Raw genomic sequence first — 27,962 nt, 5'->3', positions numbered from 1 at the left:
CTCCACCACCGTTTTGCTAATGTCACTTGCCAACACGGTCTTTCTTTTATTAATATGATAACTGTGTTTTCCAATTTGAAATTTAAAGTGTGTATAATCTCTTATCCACTTTATACCTGTTTTAGGCAATGCATTAAAAATGCTCAGACAAAATGTACCTTGAGGCCAAGTTCAATGAGTACTCTTAGCTAAAATATTTCCTATATATGTATGAAAATAATTTTAAATGAAAATAAAAGGTTTTGCATTACAGTGAGGTCACAAAATATTATCTCAGAATAACACCTTAAAATATAATACTCTAAAAGAAAGTATGGATATATCTTTGAATTTTAAGATAGATTCTTCATAGATATTTGGTTTGTTCATTTGGTTATTTGGTTGATGATGATTTGTTTATAATTTATACATTTTAAGTCAGTTAATACAGTAAGATTTAAAAAAATGAATTTGATTCCCATTCACCTCTACTGGCTATTATATAAAATTCTATATATAATCTCAATATCTTATATAAATATATATACATTTACATACATATTACTGTAAGATATTTATATATATTTTAGCTATATGAGATACTGAGAATAGATTTAGAAATTCATATCACTTCCATTACATATATAACAGAAATGACATTTAGAAAATAAATAGAAATAATCACTTACTGATAATATTCAGAACATGAATGATATTAATCTTTGCTAAAGATTTTAGTTTACCAAAATTCAACATTTAAGTTTGACACAATTTAATTTGAATTAATAATTGATATTAGCTGATTTTTCCTTCCCTTTTGATCAAAGAAAATTTTTGCACATCTCTATGTGGATACTTTTCCAAAGCATATAGAATTTAATTTAAAAGTTTTGAATTAAATTAACGAAGTAAAATTTTTATACAACATATATTCTGAATATGCTGTAAACTAGAGTAACTTTCACTTAATTTTGAAATTAATTCCCACATCGCTCTTTTTGTGCTTCTTTGCTAGTGAAAAGAATTACTTTCAAAATGTGTGACTATTAACACAACCACTGTAAAAGTCTTTACATAAGGTGAACAAAAACTATCTAAAACACACAAAATTAAAAAAAGATCTTGTTGTATCAAATACAACATCCAATCTCAGAGATTATCTAAAGTGAGAGAAACCAAAAACAACAAAACTTTTTCAAATCTAACCAGAGAATTTAATTACTTTATTAAAGAAAAAAAAGTAACAGTACTAATTTGCAACTTACAAACCTACACTCAGTCCACAAATTGCCAAGAAATTATCAAACTACAACTTGCATTCATGATATTTTCATCATAAGACTGCTCTCACTATAAATAGTTGTTCCATATACTTTTTTTTTTAATTTTCAAAGAGTGAAGATATTCCATTTCAAGTTTCAGCTGTCTTTCCTGAGAATGACCTTAGTTTTCCTCATTCTAAATTAATGCATAAATAAATGTGAATTACTTTTGGAAAGCAATATAGATATACAAAACATTTGAAAAACATCAATGTAAGTAGTTTTGTTCTTTGTTTTAAAATCCATTTGTAAAGTAATTTATTGCATATCCTTCCTTTTCAGAAAATGTAAATTGATACTTCATTTGGAAATTATTCTTAAGTATGTAGAGTAATGCCTCAAAGTAATATTGGTAGTGGTTTATTTAAAAAATACATCATCTATGTCTATGTGTAAATGATCTCCTAATTCATTCAAAACAGATTTGACATTCTATATTTTTTCTAAAACTATTTATTATAAGTGAGCTTATTATAATGCATAGTTCATTTTAAAATTATAAAGAAGTGTAAATATTAATAAATATCCATCCCTCCTTGGAAATTGTGACCTTGAATTTGATGGCTGATGATCACATAATTATTTTCCTTCTTTTACGATATCACATAATATTATGGATTTTGAAATATGTAGTATAAGTAATGTCTTCCTCTCCCTGTATCTTATTTTAAGAGTTATTACTTATAACGTTCCATTTAACTTCATGTAAATTCAAACTAACTAGTTGTAAATGTTTACCTATAAAGTAAGACCAACTTATTTCTCCCAAAGAAGTTGAAGACAAAGAAATTCTTCTTGTACACATCGAATAATTTACTTTTAGACCTTGACATTAAGACATAATGTGTATTTATTTATTTATTTATTTAACTATTTATTTATTTATTTTTGGCTAGATAGGAATAGCTGGAATTATTTCCGGATAGTAAACTCAAAGTACATACTTTTTTTTCTCTTGCTAGCATCAAGAAAACCAATGAAATTATTGGTTTTAAATATACTAATGGGATCATAATTAAATTCTTCTTTGAGTAGGTGTTGGTATATGGAAATTACTTATTAATTCAAGTACTTTACTAACATGACTTTCAATGTTTCAAATAATATATACTAGGGTTATAAGAATTCTTAGAAACCATCTAATACATTTGTTTTCTTAAGGAGAACATCTATATTGTTCCTTAAGAAATTCAGTTTGAGTCTTCACTTACATCAGTCAAGAGCAGCTCATTCTTTTCTAAGGAAGATTATCCCCAAAGATGAGACACTTCTCCCTTGAACAGTTACTCTCCACGGTTAAACATTTTAATCTTTTTCCATTTATGTTGAATGAGTTGGTATCATGACATCTTATTTTATAGAGCTTCATGCTAAATATCTGGAGTCCTCTTACTCTCCTTTTTTAAAGTGAACTTTTCGAACTGTTTAATTTTTTTCATGATGAGATTTTCATTGCTCTTCTTAAAATAAACTTTACGATGTCAATGTCCCTCTTAAAATTTGAAGTACATAATTCAAAGACAAATCCTGCTGTGATTTGATGGCCCATGTAGTCCTGCAGCCTAAAATTATAATAGCTCCTTCATTAAAAAGCAGCCAAAATACCCCTTTTCATCTTTTCAGAAAATGGATAGGGATGAACCATCTAATTTTCATTTTCTTATTTGAATTTTTGAATTACATACAAGGCTTCCTTTCTATCCTTATAGAAATTGTTTTTCTGGGTTGAATATATAATTTCATTCTTTAAGGAATACCAACCAGTAAAAAAGATCAGTCCCTACAAGTTTTAGCATACTCCCTTCGACGAGGAGAAAATGAACGCAAACAATGGTAATTAAAACGTATGCTTTACTAAGGGAATAAATAAAGTACTATGGAAACGCTGGAAAAAGAGCAACTAATCTGACCACAAATTATAATGCGTAATGTCACCCTCTCAAGGTCACACTCATCTAGAGATCTTCTGTGATACTCCTCTTCATGCACTGATGATTTGCACGCCTGGTTCACTGCACTTCTCTTCATTCGTATTCCTGATACCATTCATAGTGACTTTCATGTCCCTTCACACAACTCTTCCCTAGCCCTGTTATCACACTAAGCAATTCATTTCTCATCACCAAGTTCAGCCCATCTCAGTCACCACCTACAAAATCAGTCTCTTATCAGCATTGCCTAATGCTGTTCCACTTCCCAGTAAAATCTACACTCCTTTTTTCTGCAACAAGAAAATCATATTCTTGTTTGTTCAACTATCCCCACTATATTAAATGTCCATATCTTAGAAGAGATGTCTTTAATTTTATGCAAATCTATACTAATAACTTCTATAATTTTGAAATGTTTTTCTCATAGATTGTCATACCTTTTGCCAAGTTTATTTCTAAATACTTTATCTGTATTGTTGCTAATGTGACTATTTTTTTCTTCAATTATGCCCTTTAAATGATTATTTCAAGTATATATGAAAGACTATTTTTGTGTGCCAATTTTATATCTTGCCAGATTCGTTAATGCTTTTTTCTTTATTTTAGTTATATCACCAAGTTTCTTGATATTTCAAATATATTATTTTAAAAGAAAAATGTTTTTATTTCTTCTTTTGTTTCTGGTGACTCTATCTTTTGCTTTTCTATTGTTCCGACTGACATATCATATATATATATATATATATATATATATATATATTTAATAATTTTTTAATGTTCATTTATTTTTGAGAGAGAGAGTGCGAGTGGGGGAGGGACAGAAAGAAGGAGACACAGAATCCGAAGCAGGTTGCAGACTCTGAGCTGTCAGCACAGAGCCCAATGTGGGGCTCGAAATCATGAACTGCGAGATCATGACCTGAGCTGAGGTCGGATGCTTAACAGACTTAGCCACGCAGAGACTCTTCATATATATTTTTAAATGGCATTGAATCGGGACAGTACTTTTGCCTTATGTTCGATTTTAGCAGAGATGACAATGTAACTTCATCGAGTAAGAAAATGGTTTACTAAATAGCTGGATAATATGCTGGATAACAGGTAACAGATACAAGTAGATGATAATAAGTATATAGATAGAGGTGGCAAAATCAAGAATATTTGTGGAATTCCTTCCTGTTGAGCATACTGAAGATTGCCGCATGATTTTTCTCTTTATATTCAATTATGAATCATGTTACTGACTGTCCTTATATTAAATAATTCTGGCATTTTGGAATTAAACTCCACTTTATTATAATATACACCATTTTAATGGCTTTTTAGATTCTTTTTGTTAATACATTAATATTTGAATCAACAATTCAGTGTCCAACTTGCTCCACTGAAATGGTATTTCGATCATACTTATTTAAAAAAAAAATTAATGTTTATTTATTTTTGAGAGAGACAGAGAATGCAAGTGGGTTGGGGCAGAGAAAGAGGGAGGCATAGACTCTGAAGCAGGCCGCAGGCTCCTAGCTGTCAGCACAGAGCCCAACTTGGGGCTGGAACTCACGAGCCGTCTAATCATGACCTGAGCTGAAGTCGGACCTCAACCGACTGGGTGGTGAGCCACCCAGATGCCCCTGATCAGACTTATTTTTATATGCTCCAGACAAAGTACATGTGGCATTATGATCTGGCCTTCACATTTTATTAAACTTTATCTGTGAAATCATATTGGTTTACTTCATTGTTAAAAGTGTTGATAAAATATTTTCTGTCTTTAATGGAAATTAATTAAACTTCCTTTCTTTACAAGACTTATTCCTGACAAATGACTTTTTTTTTGGAAATTTTCCATATTATCTAGGATAACGTCAGCAAACACTTTTTTATTTTTTTCTTCTCAGTGCAGAACCTGGCCATACTCATTTCTTTGTACCTTGTCTATGGCTGCTTTCACACTAAGATGGCAGGGTTGAGGGGTACCTGGGTGGTTTGGTCCATTAAGTGCCCATTCTTGATTACAGCCCAGGTCATGATCTCACATTCGTGGGTTCAAGCCCCACATCAGGCTCCATGCTGATAGTGCTGCTTTCTCCTTAAGGATTTTGATGGCTTCCTGTCCTACATTTAGGTCTTTCATCCATTTTGAGTTTATTTTTGTGTATGGTGTAACAAAGTGGTCCAGGTTCATTCTTCTGCATGTCGCTGTCCAATTTTCCCAGCACCACTTGCTGAAGACACTGTATTTATTCCATTGGATATTCTTTTCTGCTTAGTCAAAGATTAGTTGGCCACACGTTTGTGGGTCCATTTCTGGGTTCTCTATTCTGTTCCATTGATCTGAGAGTCTGTTCTTGTGCCAGTACCATACTGTCTTGATGATTACAGCTTTCTAGTACAGCTTGAAGTCTGGGATGGTGATACCTCCTGCTTTGGTTTCCTTTTTCAAGATCGCTTTGGCTATTTGGGGTCTTTTCTGGTTCCATACAAATTTTAGGATTATTTGTTCTAGCTCTGTGAAGAATGCTGGTGATAGGGTTGCATTGAATTTGTAGATTGCTTTGGGTAGTATCGACATTTTGACAATATTTGTTCTTCCTATCCAGGAGCATGGAATCTTTCTCCATTTTTTTGTGTCTTCTTCAATTTCTTTCACCAGCTTTCTATCGTTTTCATTGTATAATTTTTCACCTCTTTGGTTAGATTTATTCCTAGGTATTTTATGGTTTTTTGTTCAACAGTAAATGGGATTGATTCTTTGATTTCTCTTTCTGTCACTTCATTGTTGGTGTATAGGAATGCAACTGATTTCTGTGCATTGATTTTATATCCTGCAACTTTGCCGAATCCATGAATCAATTCTAGCAGTTTTTGGTGGAATCTTCTGTGTTTTCCATATAGAGTATCATGTCATCTGTGAAGAGTGAAAGTTTGACCTCCTCCTGGCCAATTTGGATGTCTTTTATTTCTTTGTGTTGTCTGATTGCAGAGGCTAAGACTTCCAATACTATGTGGAATAACAGTGGTGAGAGTGGACATCCCTGTCTTGTTCCTGACCTTAAGGGGAAAGCTCTCAGTTTTTCCCCATTGAGAATGATATTAGTGTTGGGTCATTCATATATGGCTTTTATAATCTTGAGGTATGATCCTTCTATCCCTACTTTCTTGAGGGTTTTTATCAAGAAAGGATGCTGTATTTTGTCAAATGCTTTATCTGCATCTATTGGGAGGATCATATGGTTCTTGTCCTTTCTCTTATTGATGTGATGAATCACGTTAATTGTATTGTGGATATTGAACCAGCCCTGCATCCCAGGTATAAATCCCACTCTGTTGTGGTGAATAATTTCTTTAATGTATTGTTGGATCCAGTTGGCTAATATCTTTTTGAGGATTTTTGTATCCATGTTCATCAGGGATATTGGTCTATAGTTCTCCTTTTTAGTGGGGTCTCTGTTTTGGAATCAAGGTAATACTGGCTTCACAGAAAGAGTTTGGAAATTTTCCTTCCATTTCTATTTTTTGGAACAGCTTCAAGAGAATTGGTGTTAACTCTGCCTTAAATGTTTGGTAGAATTCCCCTGGAAAGCCTGGAATCCCCTCTTTCCCCTGGAAGTCCATCTGGCCCTGGACTCTTGTTTTTTGGCAGATTTTTGATTACTAAGTTGATTTCCTTACTGGTTATGGGTCTGTTCAAATTTTCTATTTCTTCATGTTTCAGTTTTGGTAGTGTATATGTTTCTAGGAATTTGTCAATTTCTTCCAGATTGCCCATTTTATTGGCATATAATTGCTCATTGTATTCTCTTATTGTTTTTATTTCTGCTGTGTTGGTTGTGATCTCTCCTCTTTCATTCTTGATTTTATTTATTTGGGTCCTTTCCTTTTTCTTTTTGATCAGACTGGCTAGTGGTTTATCAATTTTGTTAATTCTTTCAAAGAACCAGCTTCTGGTTTCATATCTGTTCTACTGGTTTTTTTGTTTTGTTTTGTTTTGGTTTTGGTTTTGGGTTTCGATAGCATTAATTTCTGCTCTAATCTTTATTATTTCTGGTCTTCTGCTGGTTTTGGGTTTTATTTGCTGTTCTTTTTTCAGCTCCTTAAAATGTAAGGCTAGGTTGTGTATTTGAGATTTTTCTTCCTTCTTTAGGAAGGCCTGGATTGCTATACACTTTCCTCTTATGACCTCCTTTGCTGCATCCCAGAGGTTTTGGGTTGTGGTGTTATCATTTTCATTGATTTCCATATGCTTTTTAATTTCCTCTTTAACTGCTAGGTTAACTCATTCATTCTTTAGTAAGATGTTCTTCAGTCTCCAAGTATTTGTTATCTTTCCAAATTTTCTCTTGTGGTTGATTTAGAGTTTCATAGCATTGTGGTCTGAAAACATGCATGGTATGATCTTGATCTTTTTGTACTTACTTAGGGCTGATTTGTGTCCCAGTATATGATGTATTCTGGAGAACGCTCCATGTGCACTGGAGAAGAATGTATATTCTGCTGCTTTAGGATGAAATGTTTTGAATATATATGTTAAGTCCATCTGGTCCAGTGTGTCATTCAAAGCCATTGTTTCCTTGATGATTTTTTTGATTAGATTATCTGTCTATTGCTGTGAGTGGGGTGTTGAAATCTCCTACTATTATGCTATTACTGTCAATGAGTTTCTTTATATTTGTGATTAATTGATCTATATATTGGGATGCTCTCACATTTGGCGCATAAATGTTTACAATTGTTAGTTCTTCTTGGTGGATAGACCCCTTGATTATGATATAATGCCCTTCTGCATCTCTTGATACAGTCTTTATTTTAAAGTCTAGATTGTCTTATATAAGTATGGCTACTCTGGCTTTCTTTTAGTGACCATTAGCATGATAGATGGTTCTCCATTCCCTTATTTTCAATCTGAAGGTGTCTTTAGGTCTCAAGTGGGTCTATTGTAAACAGCATATAGATGGATCTTGTTTTCTTATCCATTTTGTTACCCTATGTCTTTTGATTGAAGAATTGAGTCCATTGACGTTTACTGTGAGTACGGAAAGATATGGATTTATTGCCATTATGATGCTTGTAGAGTTGGAGTTTCTGGCGGTGTTCTCTGGTTCTTTCTAATCTTTGTTGTTTTTGGTATTTATACATATATATATTTTTTTTTTCATCTTTTCTCCCCTCAGAGAGTCCCCCTTATGATTTCTTGCAGGGCTGGTTTAGTGGTCACAAACTCCTTTAATTTTTGTTTGTCTGGAAACTTTTTATCTCTCCTTCTATTTTGAATGACAGCCTTGCTGTATAAAGAATTCTTGGCTGCATATTTTTCTGATTCAGCACACTGAATATATCCCGCCACTCGTTTCTGGCCTGTCAAGTTTCTGTGGATAAGTCTGCTGCAAACCTGATCTGTCTTCCCTTGTATGTTAGGGACTATTTTTCCCCTGCTGCTTTCATGATTCTCTCCTTGCATGAGTATTTTGTGAATTTGACTATGATATGCTTTGTTGATGGTTGGTTTTTGTTGAATCTAATGGGAGTCCTGGATTTTGGTGTCTGTGTCTTTCCCCGGATTAGGCAAGTTTTCTGCTATGATTTGCTCACATAATCCTTCTACCCCTATTTCTCTCTTTTCCTCTTCTGGGACCCCTATGATTCTGATGTTGTTCCTTTTTAATGAGTCACTGACTTCTCTAATTCTTAAATCATGCTCTTTTGCCTTAAAATCCCTCTTGTTTTCTGCTTCGTTATTCTCTATAAGTTTGTCCTCTATATCACTGATTCTCTGTTCTGCCTCATTGATCCTTGCCGATGCTGCATCCATCTGCGATTGCAGCTCAGTTATAGCATTTTTAATTTTGTTCTGGCTATTTTTTACTTCTTTTATCTCTGCAGAAAGGGATTCTAATCTATTTTTGACTCCAGCTAGTATTCTTATTATCGTGATTCTAAATTCTGGTTCAGACATCTTGCTTATATTTGTGTTGGTTAAATCCCTGGCTGTCATTTCTTCATGCTCTTTCTTTTGGGGTGAATTCCTTCATTTTGTGATTTTGAAGGGAGAAAAGGAATTAATGAGGTAGAAAAATTGAAATTAAAAAAATTAAAATTAAAAAACTATTAAAATTAAAAATTAAAAACACACACAGAAATCAAATAGATGATGCTAGATCCTAGGTGTGTTTTGGTCTGGGTGTTGAAAGTGGTTTGACAGATTGGAGAAAAAAAAGGGGGGGGGGAAGGAAATCGTTTGAGAATTTGAAAAAATCAATACACTGAAGTAGACTAAAATGAGATGACGGGGGTAAAATAGAATTTGAAAAAATATACACACAAGTAAAGAAAATAGTAGAAAAAATTTAAAGAAAAAATATTTTTAATAAAAGTTAAAAATAAATATGAATTTTTCTTTTTCTGTTTTCAAGAAAAAAGAAAAGAAATGAAAAAGATAAAAAAGATTAAAAAAAGAAAAAAGGAAATCGTTTGAAAATTTGAAAAAGTGAATACACTGTAGTGGACTAAATGAAATGATGGAAGTAAAATAGAGTTTGAAAAAAATTACATAAAAACAAAAAATAGAGTAAAAAATTAAATAAAAATATTTTTAATAGAAATTGAAAATAAAAATGAAGTTTTTCTCTTTCTGCATTCAAGAAAAAGAAGAGAAACAAAAGAGAAAAAAATAAAAAGAAAGAAAAAAATAAAAAGGAAATTGTTTGAAAATTTGAAAAGGTGAATACACTGAAGTAGACTAAAATAAAATGATGGAAGTAAAATAGAATTTGAAAAAATTTACACCAAAGTAAAAATATAACAATAATTAAATAAAAATATTTTAATAAAAACTGAAAATAAAAATGAACTTTTCCTTTCTGTATTCAAGAAAAAGAAAGGAAGTGTAAAAGAGAAAAAGAAAAAAAGAAAGAAAATTGAATAGATGAACCCGCTAGCAGATTGAAGTAGGACTGAAGTTACTTCGTTTTCCCCTAGAAGTCAGTCTATGTAGTGCTTTATAGTCCATAAACTAAGCTGGTGGTGAGATGTGTTCTTGAAGAATGAAGTTGGCCCAGTTGGGCCGGGCTCACTGTAACAGCTCCACTCTCCACTAGATGGCGCTGCTAGCCTACTGGGGTGGATTGTTGCAGTGTTCATAGGTGCATATGCGCATGTGCGGGATCCGTGAAAATGGAACACTCAGTCTGTTCTCCCAGATCAACAATGGCCCATCAGTTCTCTGTCTTCTGGTTTCATCCACTCCCCGCTTTTTCACTATCCGTGACCAGGCCCAGGCAGTACCTCTCTCCCAAGTTTTGTCTCAGATGTGGCTGTTTTCCCTGGCCCCTTACTTCCGAAGGACTGCGGCTTTGACCCGTTCCGCTCCTCTGTAGGAGAGTCTTACAGAGCAATGGCCGAATGAGCAATGGCCGAGTGTCAGCTGCACCCAGGAACGCCTGCTGGACCCTGCTACTGCCGGTGCCCCGAGACTGCGGCCAGGTGCCGGCCCGCCCCAGAAAAAGTTCACAAGATAGTGTAGCGGCAGCATTTCGGGGATTATGGAAAATCACAACACATATCTGGCACCAGGCTTCACTCTTAATGACCTCGTTCCAGCACCAGCAAATGTGGCGGTTTTCCGGGGTCTGCTGGGACCAGGTGGCTTCAACAGTCTCTACCAAATGTCCTTGCAGCAGTGGAACTGCTTTTCCCCATGTGCCCCGAGGACCTCCCGGACCCACTCTGTTCCTGGGGATTCGCCCTTCCCACCAGAGCACCGCCAGGTATGGAGCTGCAGAGTTGCAGCCTTTGTGCTCCCCTTGTTTACAGTCTTAATGGAATTTAAACCCTCTCCTTTCTCCTTTCTCCCTTTTTCATTTGGTCCCTGCGGGTGTTTCCGATTTTCCACTTTCTCTTCAGCTGCTTTTGGGGAGGGATGCTTTTCCTGTATTCTCCCTCGCTCCCCAGTCTCCATCCTCTCTCCGCCCGCAAAAGCGGTTCCCTACCCTCAGCGGCTTCTCGCTTCCCAAATTCACTTCTCTGCGCCGTACCTGCTGAATTCTTTGGTTCAGGTTGTGCAGATTGTTGTGTTAATCCTCCAATCAGTTTTCTAGGTGTGTAGGATGGTTTAGTGTTGGTCTGGCTGCATTTCATGGACATAAGACACACCTGTATCTAAAAGTATCTTACCTAGTGGTTTATATGTTTATATGCTCATAGTGACATACTTACTGGCTATTTTGTCCATGGCTATATTCTGAAGACCTTGAACTCTTTCCAGAACACATTAAGACCTTGATTTTTCTTTTTTTATTTAAAAGAAATTTAATGTTTATGTATTTTTAAAAGAGAGTGAGCACATGTGAGTGGAGGAGGGGCAGGGAGAGAGGGAGATAGCATCCAAAGCAGGCTCCAGGCGCTAAGCTGTCAGCACAGAGCCCAACGCAGGTCTCAAACTCACAAACCATGAGATCATGAGCTGAGCGGAAGTTGGACATTTAACCAATGGAGTCACTCAGCACCCCTAAGCCCTTGATCTTTCTTGACAAAGGAATACATGAGATTAAGTGGGAATACAGTCTAAAAGGAACAAAGTATTAAACAATTACTTTGACATCCTTTAAGAGACTATTATTATGTTAATATAATAATTCATATAATTATTTCTTAATAATATAAATTTAGTAGTGTCCTAAACTCAACACTATACTGAGGAAATATAAAAAAGATGGTTAATATTTTTCTGATTATTATTCTTAATCTAATACTTTAGCAGACACTGTCCTCCACCAACATCTTGCCTCTTGAGTTTTAGAACCCCTTGAGTTTTGAGTGGGTACATGTCTGCATAACTAGAGAATAGATTTCTCACCATATCTAGGAGATACCTGTCACCATATGGACAAATGTTTGCCAAAGGAGTATGAGTGGAAGTCATGTGTGTTACCTTTATTTCTCAACTTAAAGGACGTGGAGACAAACTTACTTTCTTTCAACTTTAAATCTGGATTTAGGCACAGATACTATGGTGAGAAATGGAGTAGCCATTAACCATCTTGTATCTAGATGAATGATGAAGCCACCATGTGCTGTGACAGAGAAATAACATTAAAAATTATTACGCTTCTAACATTGTAAAGGGGTTTTATCAGAATTGTTTATCATAGCAGTAAGTCAAAATAAAAAAAAAAAAATCTTAAGTGCTCTTTAAGTCATCTCATTACAGACTACAGCCTATACCCTAACTAGATATATACGTACTATGTACTTGTTTCACTTCCGCCATCCATGTTCTATTCTATACCAGAGCTATTCCACAGAAATTTCTGCAGTAAAAGAAATGTTCTGTATCAGTGCTGTCCAATATGGCATTTACTAGGCCTTCTGTAGCTATTGAGCATTTCAGATGTGGGCAGTGCAATTGAGATATTGAATTTTCATATTATTTTAATTAATTTACATTTAAATTTAATAAGCCAAATGTGGCTACCAACTACCATATTGGATAGCTTAGTTTTATACCTTGCAATTTCTATACCTCTTTGATAACCTCAATTTTAACATGCTACCTTCAGTCATGCTATTTTTCACTTTCTAAGAGCCTTTTGTAAAACACTAATGTCATGAGAGTCAAAATATGAATGAAGAGGAATGATTCCAGAATTACAAACTAATAATGATTGAATCCTTGCTTGAATCTTCAACTAAAAACAAATTTGTTATAAAGGATATTATAAAATATGCATTACTTAGGTAATTGGAGATATTTAAATATAGACTCTATTACACAATAACATTTTATCATGATTAAATTTCTTGAGTGTGATAATTTTATTGTGATTGTGTAGAAGCACGTATTCCTAGTATATAAAAGATTTAAAGCCAATAAACAAAGAAGTAGCATTTTAAAGTGCTAAAAGAAGAAAAGCTATTCCTAGAGTTCTATGTATAACAAAATTATCCTTCAAAAGTGAAGGCAGTGTTCACTTTTCACTCTGGGATGTAGAGAGATGGAAGGAGCTTCTCTTCTTCCTTTCAACAAGAAATCCACAGTTCATTTCAGATTTCTGGCTTTTCCCCCTGAACTCATCATAGAATTGAGGTTGGAGAGAGCAAAAAACTGATCTAAAATCTAGGTAGACACAGTATCTTCTGGGAGAAAGGAGATTGGAACCCATGTCTGTCTGGGGTAGTAACCACAACAGGATTCCATAAGAAGAGTTCAGCTACAAAGGCAGACAAGCTAGAAAAGCCTGCTGGGGCACTGAGATAGTGTGAGATCCCTGGAGATGCAGAATCGGGGAGTCTGAACACCCTTTGTCATGAATGCACCAAGTAGACAAATAAAAGATCACAAGCAGCCTCAATAAGAGTCCATTTTGGTGCAGACATGGGCCAGCAACATTGACAAGAATCTCTATACCCATGCTGTTTAGCAGGGTTTTGTAGTGAAGGAATGTCCCTCTTTCTCTACTATACAACAAAACTTTAATTGTGGGGGAACTGGCAACACTGTTGGCCTTAAGATATTGGTGAATGCTCATTACAGCAGGAAAAGGCAGACTGAACTCAAGTCAGGAAGGAAATACAAGACTGAGAAGGGAGAACCATCCTGAAGGCAGGGAAGGGGCAGGAGAAGAAGGAAGACTACACTGTCTAGACTGTGGAATCAGTGCTATCCAAAGGCTGAGACTTAACCATAACCCCAGCAGACCAAACCCCAGCATCACCCCTGGTCCAACCAAACCCCTCAGCCAAGGTATAAGCTTCAAATAGCGAGTGTTGGGAGCGGGACGGGGGGTGGGGGTGGGGGGAGGGCAAGAGCTTGCAAAGATGCACTCTATGAGGAATAGCACAAAGAAAAACTTAAATAACTTAGTCAAGAAAGCATGCTCTAGTGAATTACCTTCTACCCTAGACACAGACAATCTCTATAGGAATGTGAAAGCTAAGGGGCAGTAAGAATAAATGTAGATTCAACAAGTTACAAATTCAGTCCAACTGCTAACTTGACTAATCCAATTCCCTACATGAAAATCATAGCAAAACAAAAGCTGTGCCCATTTTCAGGCAAAGAAACGAACAAACAAAACCCCTAAATATCTATTGCCCTATACAAAACTTACATGTTTCAGTAAAGTGAGTTGCTGATAATCAGTGAGATTAAGGGACCACTGATAGAAAAAAAAAAAAGAGCATATATAATACATACTACAAACTAAGAGACATCACAACGAAGCTATTTTATACAAGAGTTTCATCTTAGTCATCTAGAAAATATTAACACTTCTGGGGAAAAATTAACAACCTGGTCAATGATAGAAATTTGGAGGGGGAACTTGTTTTATGTATATTGAAATTAAGATAAGGAATTCACGTGAGTGACTTCTGAAGAGATGGGAATGAAATGCAAGCTGAGATGACAAGGCTTCACTTTGTGAAATCGTGAATTCTGACGCCCCAGGTATTTGACTCGGTTTCAACCTAATTTCCACCACATAAAAACTACAGACATTTTATTTTGCACAGGCACAAATTCCAGAACTTGCCTTGAGATTGGAAAAAAAAATCTGACATTTCTTGTATTTTTTTAAGTGAATTGCACATACTCTTGACTTTGAATTGTTTTTCCATCCACAAGTGGGTGATAGGGTGCACCATCCAACTTTCTGCCCTGTTAGAGGGGTTTTCCTTCACAGTTATCTTAATGGGCCATTTCTAAATGGGGCTGTAATGCAGCTGCAATCCTTTTTTTTTCTTTTTTCTTTTTTTAATTTTGCTCATTCTTAGTGAACCTATCTGTTAAAAAAGTTTACGTTTTTCCTTCTCTGTATCTCTATATGCTGGTCATAAGGACATTTATATTATCATAGGTCTGAGCTGGCTGACAGACAGGTGCCAATACAATTGCAGGAGAATGAGATAGGGTTCTAGGCCACCTTGCAACTTAAATTTGAGCCACCAGCAGCCTTTTGTGTCATCTAGCATATGGGTCAAATATATAACCTTAACTGTGGAACATCTTCTCTCCAGAACCCAAAAAAGCCTAATAGGTATTATAATTAGTCCTTAGTGCTGAAAAATATCAGATGGAGTAATTCATCTTTTATATTTTAGTAATGTCTCTCTAATCTGAGAACACCAGCCCCCTAAAACCACTGATGTGGTGGGCCCTTTCTACTCTTTCAAAGGCATTTGCATCACCAAGGCCTCCATTGTATTGTTGCTTTGTGATTATATCATCTAATTAAGATGACAACATTGATATAATGCAACAAGGTGATATACAAGGTGATATGCCACAGATTGTCTCTAATGCCAATTCCCTTTGAATTATATACTACAGCAGAAGCCAGTGGCAAGTTAACATAGCACTGGAGCAAGACTATAAATATACTCGATTGTCCAATGTGTCCATTGCAAACTGTATGATTCACTTTCCTGATGAGAATGGATAATAATGTCTTTTACAGATTAATAAATGTATCTTACGTACCTGAGGCCATGGTAATGTGGGTCAGCAAAGACAGTACAATTGCACAGAAACTGCAATGGGAAACAATTGTTTTTGTGGTAGTTTGCTGAAGTCCTTCAGGATCAGGTGTTTTCAGGAACAGACTGGTGAATTAAATGGAGAATATACTAGTATATACTGCCAATCCTGCATCCTTCATTTTCTTCTCTTATAATTTAATCCACTGCCTTCTTCTCATCTTTTCTGCCTTATGATACAGGAGGTTTGAGTCTTTCTATATTTTACAGGATATGTTCTGGCTTTCAAACTTAACTTTTAATGGATGATCAATTATCTTCAGTTTTGATGTTTTCCCCAAAGTATTGATTTCCTAAGCATCTGATGCCATATAATTCTCATATCTCACTTATTTTTCAAATGCCTGATATGTTTTACCTTCAGGGAAATTCTTTCCCACTGGTATATTTTCCAGGTCACCTGTAGTACAAGTTTAACAAATACACCATGATTTTGTGTTCTACCTATCATCACTGATGAAGACCTTACTACCAGTTAGACATTGGGTAAACCAGCTACAAATCACATTTTAATTTTTTAACATTTATTTATTTTTGAGAGAGAGAGAGAGAGCGTGAGTGGGGAAGGGGCAGAGAGACAGGGAGACACAGAATTGAAGCAGCCTCCAGGCTCTGAGCTGTCAGCCAGAGCCTGACCTAGGGCTTGAACTCGTGAACCTCGAGATCATGACCTGAGCTGAAGTTGGACACTTAACCAACTGAGCACCCAGGCGCCCCAACAAATCACATTTTAGAAACTGTTTTCTAACTGCTTTCTTTTGACCTTGTACTGATAGTTACATACCTGGTTTCTCTTGAAGAAAACTTTGAGATGCAGATTTCTGTTCAGTAAATTTACTAGAGAGATTTGGGGTCAAATTCATTAAGGGAGTAGAACAATAGAGTCTGGCAGAGTAAGGTGAACTACAATGCAGTTGCAAAAAGATCTCAGCTTATATGATGGAGAGCTCTGGAGATGCAATAGCCCTTCTAATTTGGGTGAGGGGCCATGCCAATGACACCCACATCAACAAATCATTGGACATTTCTAGAAGGGCACATGAAATTAGGGGAGATGGCCTCTTCAACCAAAGGAAATCCTAATCAAGGGACTCAGTTGAGAACTATCAGCCATCAATATTCCAAACAGCTGGGGAATGAGTACCTCAATCCTGGAAGAGGGGGATCTGGGTACCTCATCTATGAGACATTAAACAAGGTGGCATCCTACCTACTTTGTATTGTTGCAGGAATTCTCAGAGGTTATCGCAGAAAGTAAAGATTTATTGAGGCAGGAGACACAAGGTTGTTCATTACACTTGATCCAACTCGTATCATTCATATATTTTAAAAGAAGTGATGAAGTTTGATGGTGAATACATAAGAAGTGGAAGGATGATTGGTTTTACAAGGTTTAGATTGCAATGTAAGGTGTAAAATAGAGGCCTGTGTTTTATTATATTATTTCCCTGCAGTGTTTTTTATGTTATGTCAGTAATTGATAACATGGTTTCAGCACAGAGAATACATATATATTATATATACATAATACTATAATATTATATATAATTTTTTAATAATTTACCTAATCTTTAGCATCAGTCACAACTTTTTAATTTCCATCCACTGTTTCTCCTATTCACCTGCATACATTCGACCATTTACCTTTACTTTTTATGCACTTGAGCAATTGGATATTATCAGCAAAAAATCAAAGAACAGAAAAAAACTGGCTTCATTTAAATTTTAAGATCTTAAATATAAATATCCACTATCATCGACATGAAATTCTCCCACTTAACTATCCCCCTCCCCAGGAATAAATATTCTATTCTTTTTCTTTAGATCACTCTCTTCTATTAAGAAACAAGAAGCCATTACATGTGAAATCTCTAATATTTCTACTGCTAACTCTATAGCCTCCTGCATATATCTGCTCTTTCACTTTTTTTTTTTTAAAGTCTCAAGTGTCTGTGTTCCTGTGTATAACAGGGCATTTCTTAGATATTTGCTTTCAATTCCAACCCCTCTCACCTGCTCAAAGGCATTCTCTTGTGCTATAATATTTCTGTTACATGTCATTAATCTCATCTTTTCTACTAGATTTTCCTCTCTGAATACAAATATTTTACACTTTTTAATGACAGATAAAGAGAATGAGAGTAAGAAGAGAGAAAACAAAGAAAGAAGAAATGCAATGTTACTTTCATTTCACAGGGCTATATTTATTTATTTTTAATTTCTCACACTTGTTTTCATGTCTTCATCTACTCTTTAGATCCCGACCAGTCTGATCTAGTTTTTGCTTCTGAACTGATCTGACCAGTTTCTGCTTCTCTGCCTCTACTGAAATCATTCCTGCTAAATCAACAACCATTTCTGTACTAGCAAAAAACACGGTTCTTCAAAGTCTCCACAGCATTTGTCAGAGTTGAAAAATGTTCTTGAAACAATCTCTTGCCTTGCCTACTAACTAATGAAAGTTTCGTGTTTTACACTATTTTTTGTTGAAATACAGATGGGAACCTTATGTGGCTGTTGGTACTAGTATAGAGAATATTTGCTGTCATTTAGAGGAAATCCGAGATAAAGCAATGCAAACCTATTTTTGGATTTAATTCAATCAAGCGTTCATGAAGAAAATGCTTTGTGCTGGGCACCGTTTTTAGTTGCTAGGTACAATGAATTGATGTGCCTCCTGTATCTGTGCTTGCAGGGTTTGCTGACTAAAAAGTTTGTATCATCTGGGGTTTAGTCAGGAGACAGAGACACAGAGTAATTTGGACAGAGGATATTTGCTATGAGGAATTTTTAATCATAACAAGAGAGTGATAATAAATGTGGAAAGAAAACTTTTAAAAATGTCTTAGGGATAAGAAGGAGTACTTAAGGATAGAGTGAAGATAAAAAGGGCACCCCCTTCTCAATGATCCAGTTCATTGCAGAAGGTGGGGTTAAAGTCCTTTAGGTGTCATATAACTTTTCTAGGCTACATGGCTGCAGCTGATCCACTGTTGTCAGCCAAGCACAGTTGTCTGGAGTACACACAAGCCAAAGCTATTGAACAGGAATGCACAGGGAGCCAGGGCACTGGGCACCTGCTTACCACAGGAGACAGCCTTCCAGGTTGTAGTTGGGCTGAGTCTAGAGGGCAGGTACTTGGAGGGACTTGGAGCTTTAGGAGCTACTCTGCAATAGGGCAGTGAAGGTCTAGGACATGTGGTTGTTGCCTTGGGAAGATCATTACCAGGTGGCCAGGACAAGGCAGACGACACAAACGAGTTCACTATCTTTGATCCAGCAGATGTATCATTCACATGTTTCAAATGACTGCACAATCCTGCCTGGTGGTACAGAGCATCACTGGAATGTTTTCACACATATGCTACTGAAAGCTGTTTAGCAGGAGTGAGAACAAATAAAACAGCAGCGCACAGGAGCCAAAAGTGATTCCCCTTCCTACTTTGAATCAACAAACTGTGATATAATCCTCCTGGCAATGGAGAAATGTTCATTATCGCAGAGCGGGAAATGAACAGAGAATTTGTACTGTGACAATAAATTGATAATGGACACACACAGAAAATAGATAATTACAGTGAATAGAAGATATTATGAGTAGTAGTTAATAAGATAGTCTTTGCAGCTACATTTATCTCAAATTTTATTCTTCTCACTTTCTTCATTTTTCCATGTCAGGTTATGGTCGCACCATCAGCCATGTAACTGGAGCCATGTAACTTAATAGTTTTATAAATTGTAATATTTTTATACTCCAGGGATTTCTATTACTTGATTGTAAGCTCAACTGCTAATTTAAAAGAATACAATTTGCTATATTATCTTACATTTTTAAGTGCTTTAAGGAGAGATTATAAATTATATTACCTGCTGTATTTCCATAATTGTATGTTTATCATAGTTTCTGTCATGGTATTTTGAATTCTGCTGTGTATACTTTTTGATGGCTCATGTTCTTCCTCTACATGATTATTCATTTTATGATTATAAATGATCCTATGTTACCTAATTTTTAGAATTCTTGAGGAGATATGACCGTTACTTTATATCACTGTTGCATGAACAAATTAGCTTGTAAAATTTTACATTATTAGATTTTTTTTCTCTCAGAACTTTGAAGACATTTTCTAATGCTATCTGATAGTGATTTTTACTGTAGATTATAAATCCTAATTTGTAATCTATGTTTCTGTTTAAAGGACTCTTTAAATTTAAAACTGTATATTAATATTTAAACAGGAAGTTTATTTATTGACTGACTAGTTCAGTGTTGGGGCATGCTTGGTTTTATGCTTTGTTGGTAAAGATTTGTGGAGAGCTAATCATGGAAAGGATAGGATTTAAAAATGAAGAAAGAGGGCACCTGGGTTGCTCAGTTGGTTAAGCGTCCAATTTCAGCTCAGGTCATGATCTCTCGGTTCTTTGGTTCGAGCCCTGTGTCAGGCTCTGTGCTGACAGCTCAGAGCCTGGAGCCTGCTTCGGATTCTGTATCTCCCTGTCTCTCTCCCTGTCCCTCTGCCACTCACACTCTTGTCTCTCTGTCTCTCTGTCTCTGTCTCTCTCTCTCTCTCTCAAAAATAAATACACATTAAAAAAAAAAAAAGAAGAAGAAGAAAGAGATATGAGTAGTGGGAACAAAATGTGTCATTCCTAACACCTCAATATTCTGGAGAAAAGGGAGTATGTTAGAAAAATTAATGGAAATGCTATGGCCCGTGGTTTACCTTTGTGTTTTCTGAGGCCCCTGGGAGAAAATGACCATATAGACTGCTGCCACCATAACCTGGAGAGTTACATCTCAAATGGCAAATTGTCAGACATGTTGAGCTATTCCAAGTAGCCCTTGAATCCCATGTGGAAAGGACAAAATCAAGAATTTCCTACATGATTCAAAATACTGACAGAAAACACTTGACCTGAAAAAAAATAAATATTACATGGGACTGGATTTAATGAAGGCTAAAATGTATATCTTAGATTAGGAGACAGATGGAGGACGTAGCCAATTATTGTTGCCTTAGCAAAAGTAATAGTCAAAGTGAGAGCTTGATCCAAAAATTATCACAATGACCTGAATATCTCTAAATTCCCAAGGAAATTAGGATATCTAGCAAATACCAGGAATTTTTATTTATTTTCAAATTTTAATTTAAATAATTTAATGTAATTTTACTTAATTTATTTTAATTTTGCTAACTTTGACAAGTTTTTGTATTAAGGTTACACTGGTCTTTGAAAGTAAGTTAATTAGATAATTCACCATTATTTCTTTGTCTTTTTAGTATAACTATTATTTTCAAAGAGATAATCTCTTCCTTCTTTGAAATTTCTTAATGCTCCTTTGAAACTTTTTGTTCTAAATTTTGACTTCTCTATTTTGTTGGCAGTAATATTGTAACTTTGTTTATGGTGGCATTTTTTTGCATCCTTATTTTTATTAATTTTAATATTTTCAAATAAATCACCATTTAACTTTTCATTTTATTGTTCTTTTAAATTTTTTACTAAGACCTTTGCCCACAGGTAATGAACATGTAGTTCTATATCTTCCTCTTACAATATTAAAATTTTCTATATCATATAAACAAAGTGAAGTTATTTCTTGCATGCGTATGGGGGGTTCTGGATTAATAAGGGTAAACCATCAGAATCTCTGAGAATTGCACCATTTTTTATTAAAAATTTTTTTAATGATTATTCATTTTTGAGATAGAGAAACACAGTGTGAATTGGGGAGGGGCAGAGAGAGAGGGAGACACAGAATCCAAAGCAGGCTCCAGGCTCTGAATTATCAGTACAGAGCGTGATGTTAGGCTTGAACTCAACAAACTGCGAGATCATGACCTGAGCTAAAATTGGATGCTTAACCGACAGCCACACAGGCACCCCAAGAGTTCACCATTTGCTATCCATGAATCACTCTGCAATTACAATGTTTTTACAAGATAAGACCATATATTTAGTGTTCATTACTCAATTATAGACATTTTTACTACTGTAAATTTAATTACAATTAAATTATATTGGCTCTTCTTATGGCTTAACTTGGAGGAACACTTTTCATCTGAACTTTAATTGACAAACTAATACACAAAATATGGTTATGATAGCATTTTATAAATTGCATCTATATTCAATACTCTTCCATTGACAAGACCCAGGTAAGATGATTGTTAAAATTCTAAGGAGCACTTTTGTAATGTTGTTCCTGTGTATTTGTATCTTACATAAAAAGAAATAAAAGCATATTGATTGAAGAATCACGTCACATACTTTATCACTTAGTGTTTGATCAAAGAAATGAAAAAAAATGAATGATAGAAAAAGTGATTTATTGATGTAGATATTGACATGACTTGAGTGATTTATTGTAAGGATTAGAACTTTAGCAATTTTAGGAGCTGTTGGAAAAAATCCATGTAAGTTTCATCTGCAACTAATATGAGACCAATATTTCCATAGGTCAGAGTAGCTGGCAGTCAGGAAGAAAAGCTACACATTAGGCAAACTAGTACATACAATTCAGATTAAAATAACGTAAACTATCTGACTCTGACCAGGAGCTCAGGTAGAGTCAATTGTTTGCTTATTGATTTTATTGTTGGTTTATAGTAGACTTTCTATGCTGCATCTTATTTTTAAATTATATAATCCTCAAGTTCTTGTTATCCAACAAAGAGTATAAAGGATATGTTATTCAACTATAGATAAGTCATATGTAGATTTGGTTTTGGGGTGACATTGAGCAACAGTAAGCATAAAAGTAAAACAAATTAAAATTGATATGCCTATTATCTTAAATTATCTAATATTGATTATTTTATAAATGGAACTCACTAGTTAAAATGAAAGAAGGATTGATAAATCACTCAAAGTAAGCAATGATGAAGACTATCTTTTAATTTGCCTAATTTGATGGTAATTTTAGAACAAAGGGAAAGTATAATTGTGATTATTTTACAAATAGCTAAAGGGAACATATGACCCATTTTGGAAAACAAATTAGTGAAAACAAAGCAAAGACACAGCATGACACTTATCTCCTTAGCTCTAATAATTTTTTCTTGTATAATGAAATCCTTGACCTCACTTTTAAATGGCTTATTTTTTCTATTAACTTTGGTGAGAAAACAAAATAAGAACTTTACACAACACACTTATAAACTTGGAAATAATTACGTATAGTGACTAGATTATAATTAAGTTGTGTTACAGAGAGTATCATATGAGTATCTGTGTTTTATTGATTCTTTTTTCCTGTATCATGACACAGAGAATTGGATATTATATTTGAGCTAATTTTTCTTGTTTCATTTTTACCTCCAAATGACATGGTTGGAATGTGGTAAAATTGCAGAAGTTTGCGACCATTAGATTACTAGAGAAATATCAGAGATGAGATATCAGAGCCTATCTTGTGATACAGGGTGTCACTACCAGAAGACAATAACTGATATGAATTTGGAGTAATGACACGGAATCTATGACTATAATGAATATTGTACTTAGGGTTTAAACACGTATTTGATAAGAATGTATTGGATTCTTACTATGGAACACGTATGTGAAAGACATAGTCTATATTTTCGAGGAAACTATGTCTAGAAGAGACCAAAACTAAGAAAAAAGTATATCACCTATTTGCAAATACTATGAAACGCTAATTACAGTATGCTTTTAATGTAAAGAGTAGACACATATAACCATGTTTTGAGTATTTGCATTAACATGGGCTTTAGGAGGTTTTCAGAAGAAGGCAGCATCTAAACTAACATATAAATAATATGTTCATATGACTTTGTTCATATAATTATTTAAAATTAAAATGGATCATATTAGTTTTAAAATGTTTCCATACTTGAGGGACCTGGATGGCTCCCTTCGTTAAAGGTCCCACTCTTGATTTCAGCTGAGGTCATGATCTCAGGGTACCTGAGTTCAAGCCGCCTCCATCTCTCCCCCACCCCCACCCCTGCCCCGTCAACCTCTATGCTGACAGTGTGGAGCCTGCTTGGGATTCTCTCTCTCTTTCCCTCTTTCTGCCCCTCCCATGCTCTCTCTTGAACTCATGCTCTCTCTCCCTCTCCCTCCCTCTCTCTCTCTCTCTCTCATAAATAAATGAAAAAAACAAAACAAAACAAAACAAAACCTTCCCATACATAACACCTTACCTTGCTGCACTTAGGATGAAAACAAACCACAATAACATGCACTATGAGGTACTTCAAGTTCTGCCACCTACCTGTATCTCCTGCCAAATCACAGGCAATACTACATACCCTTCCCTTCTCTGATTAACAGCCACCAGTTTTCTTTCATTTCCTCTGTGCCTATTGTCTTTCTATAGATGTTCAGCTCTAGGGGTATAGTTTTGTATACTCTGCTCTTTGTTCCTGGAGTTCGCACTCTCAACAGTATTTCCTGGCACCTGTGTTACCTTACTTCCCCTTAGAGAATGTTAATAAGAAATATCAAATTCTTCAGCATCATATATCCTTGGGGTTCAGTGTGCAGGTTGGTGCCACCATCAAATACTTGATATATGCATTTTTTGTGATACTTATCATATCCTCATTTATTTTAAAAAATTATCTCCATCAGGAAAGAGATGAAATTTGAAGGTTGGTAGTGAATTTTAAAGACTTTAATCAAGTCATACTTCAAACTGCAGCTGTTGTTGCAGATGTGGTTCTTGTTGGAATAAATCAGTATGGTGGTCGCATCAGGGGAAGCTTTTGCTCCATTGCTTGCAGAGAAAATATTTTTAAATGGTGCTTTTACCTAGAAAACACAATATTGCCCTGATATGCAAATAACATTAATATCATATCAACACTAATCCTCTTGTCCAGCACTCCAATTTAATAACACCAACTTTGGGAAGTTCCCAATCTCACAGGACATCACACAGATTCACTTTATTGAGGAAATCCTTTTTATAAAACCTGCAGTTACCTTGGATGCCTTGCATAGAAAGAAACTTAATGAAGAATGGGGGATTACTAGGATCAGTATGCATATTGTTTTAGTTTATTTATTTATTTTGAGACAGAATGAGAGAGGATGTGTGCGAGTGGGGGAGGGCACAGAATGAGGAAGAAAGAGAGAATCCCAAGCAGTCTTCATGCTGTCAGCCTGCAGCCTGATATGGGGCTCCATTCCCCAAACCATGAGATCATGACCTGAGCCAAAATCAAAAGTTGGATGCTTTACCAACTGAGCCACCCAGGCACCCAGGATCAATATGCATCTTATTTAAATTTCTGATGATCCACTTGGATATATGTTGATAGAACACTAAAAATATAGAAAGAAGTCCCATTATTAGAGGCGTATGCCAAAGTAACAATAGCATTGGACAAGGTTAAGAAAGACATTGCTCAGGGTGATTGCAATGAGAGGTCAAATTCAATCTGATCTCAGCTCTGCTGAAACAAAAGTCAGGAGGACTTTTAAGAGACAAGATGACCTAGCGGAAAAGTATGGAGGTCACTGCAGGGAGGATGGTCAATGGAATGTGTTGAGCACATTGAGTTATTCCAGAGTTTGCCAATGCTATTCTCTGTGATTAGGCCATCTGTATTTTGAACTGACCTCTACTGAAGGTATTCTCCTTTCCTACCACAGAAGCTTGTAGATGATTACATTTCAAAGGGATAGCTCTGAAGTTCTTGAGGAATACATTCCTGGGTTGTAAAACTGGTGAAATCTTTTAAAAGTATTTAAATCTTGGGGCACCTGGGTGGCTCAGTCAGTTGGGCAGCCGACTTCGGCTCAGGTCATGATCTTGCAGTTAGTGAGTTCGAGCCCCACATCAGGCTCTGTGCTGACAGCTCAGAGCCCAGAGCCTGCTTCAGATTCTGTGTCTCCCTTTCTCTCTGCTCCTCCCCTGCTTGCACTCTATTTCTCAGAGGTCTCCCAAAAATAAATAAATATTAAAAAAAGAATTTAAAACAAAATTTAAATCTCAAAGGGGAAAATAAATAATTTACAATTACAAATTTTCTCAAGTAAATTCTCTAAGAAAAGTGAGGTCAGGGTCTAGAGTCAGGGACGGCCTATCTAAAGTTTAGTTAAGCTGAGGGAAATGCTAAAGTGATCTTGGTCACTTAATTTCAATTTTGAAGGTAACACAGTTATTTGAACTATTTCCTGGTCTGACTGAATGCCAGTTTAATGGGAACCAAAAGAAGATGGCTACTCTACCCCATCTGACTGCATTGGTAACAGCTCTTCCTCTTTATGATATAAGAGATGCAAAGGCACAGGAAAGATCTATAACAAATGAAGGTATTATATCTGTACCAACGCAATTCATGTGTTGAAAGTCATAAGCTTCATAAATGTTACTGAAACAAATTATCCTTAGTTTAGAAAATAATTTCTTCTTTTTTCTTCCTTCTCCTTGTTTTCGTTTGTTTGTTTGTTTTGGGGTTATCTTTTTGTTTATATTTTAATTTCAGGATTCCTGACTTGTTGCTAGGCTCTGATAGTACTGAAAGATTTGCTATGGGACATAAAGACATTCTCTGAGAAAAGCTTCTTATTGTGAACTGGATTTTATTTTATTTTATTTATTTCTTTTTTTTTACGTTTTTTATTTTTGAGACATAGAGAGACAGAGCATGAATGGGGGAGGGGCAGACAGAGAGGGAGACACAGAATCGGAAGCAGGCTCCAGGCTCTGAGCCATCAGCCCAGAGCCCGATGCGGGGCTCGAACTCACGGTCTGTGAGAACATGACCTGAGCTGAAGTCGGACGCTTAACCGACCGAGCCACCCAGGCGCCCCTGTGAACTGGATTTTAAACTAGCTATATAAAGTTTAAAACAGCAGCTCATAATTAAAATAAAATGCTGTCTTTGAAATAAGGTCAAATTTGGTTGTGAAAGCATAAGTAAGTTCCATGTGTGGTGTGTATGTACATATACTATGCAAATTCCTTTCATGGACAGCCATTGTCTCCCTGCACCATCTTCATAAAAGAATTTCCCCTTTTAGGGGCAGCGCCTGGGGGGCTCAGTCGGTTAAGTGTCCAACTTTGGCTCAGGTCATGAGCGCATGTCATGATCTTGAGGTTCGTGAGTTCAAGCCCCTGTTCTCAGCACAGACTTGGCTTTGGATCCTCTGTGCCCCTCTCTCTATGCCCCTCCCCCGCTTGCACACACACTCTCTCTGTCTCTCTCTCTCAAAAATAAATAATAATAATAATGATAATAATAATAACACTAATAAAGAATTTTCCCTTTTAGGAAAGTCAGATACTACCGTTTGCTTCATAGTCTTAAATAAATGTAGCCCTAAAGGGCAGTGGAAAAGTGAAAGGTTCTCAGTGGGTACATTTGAAAGGGGCCAGTTTATTCAAGCTTAGTAACTATTCAGACATTTAGGCACTAGACAAGGAATGAAAGGAAGTATGTTTTGTATAGGGGTGACAAGGAGTTTTTAAGAAGTAGTAAGTAAAATGACATGAAAAGAAGGGACCTGCTATAGACTGAATGATTGAGTTTGCCTAAAATTCATATGTTAAAATATAAGAGATTATATTTTAACATAAAGATAAACATATCTTTGGATATGGGGCTTTTGGATGTGGGAGGTTTTGGAAGGTGATTAGTGCAAGAGAACAAAGCCTTTATAAAGAGGCATCAGAGACTCCTTTGCCCCTTCTGCCATGCAAGGACACAACCAGAAGGTGGCTTTCTGTGAACCAGGAAGTGGGCTCTCACCAGACCGAATCTATTGGTGTCTTGATCTTGGGCTTTCTAGCCTTTAAAACTATGAATAAATTTCTGTCATTGGGGAGCATGGATGGCTCAGTCTGTTAAGCATCCGACTTTTCACCTCAGGTCATGATCTCACAGTCTGTGGGTTCCAGCCCCTCATCGAGCCCTGTGCTGACAGCTCAGAGCCTGGAGACTGCTTTGGATTCTGTGTCTCCCTCTCTCTCTGCCCCTCCCCCACCCACACTCTGATTCACTTTCAAAAATAAAATAAAAACATAAAAAAATTAAAAATAAATAAGTAAATTTCTGTTGTTTATAAACTACACAGTCCATGCTATTCTATTATAGTGGCTTGAATGTTCTATGACAGACCTAGAATAAGAGAGAGTTCTTCCTAGTATAAATTTTAGAGACAATGTCTTCATAGTCTGGAGGTCAGGGTAATGCACTTACTGGCACGCCAGTTGAACACTTTC

This window comes from Panthera uncia, chromosome B1 (assembly GCF_023721935.1).
Source record: "Panthera uncia isolate 11264 chromosome B1, Puncia_PCG_1.0, whole genome shotgun sequence".
NCBI lineage: Eukaryota > Metazoa > Chordata > Mammalia > Carnivora > Felidae > Panthera > Panthera uncia.
This window is presented reverse-complemented; position numbering follows the sequence as displayed.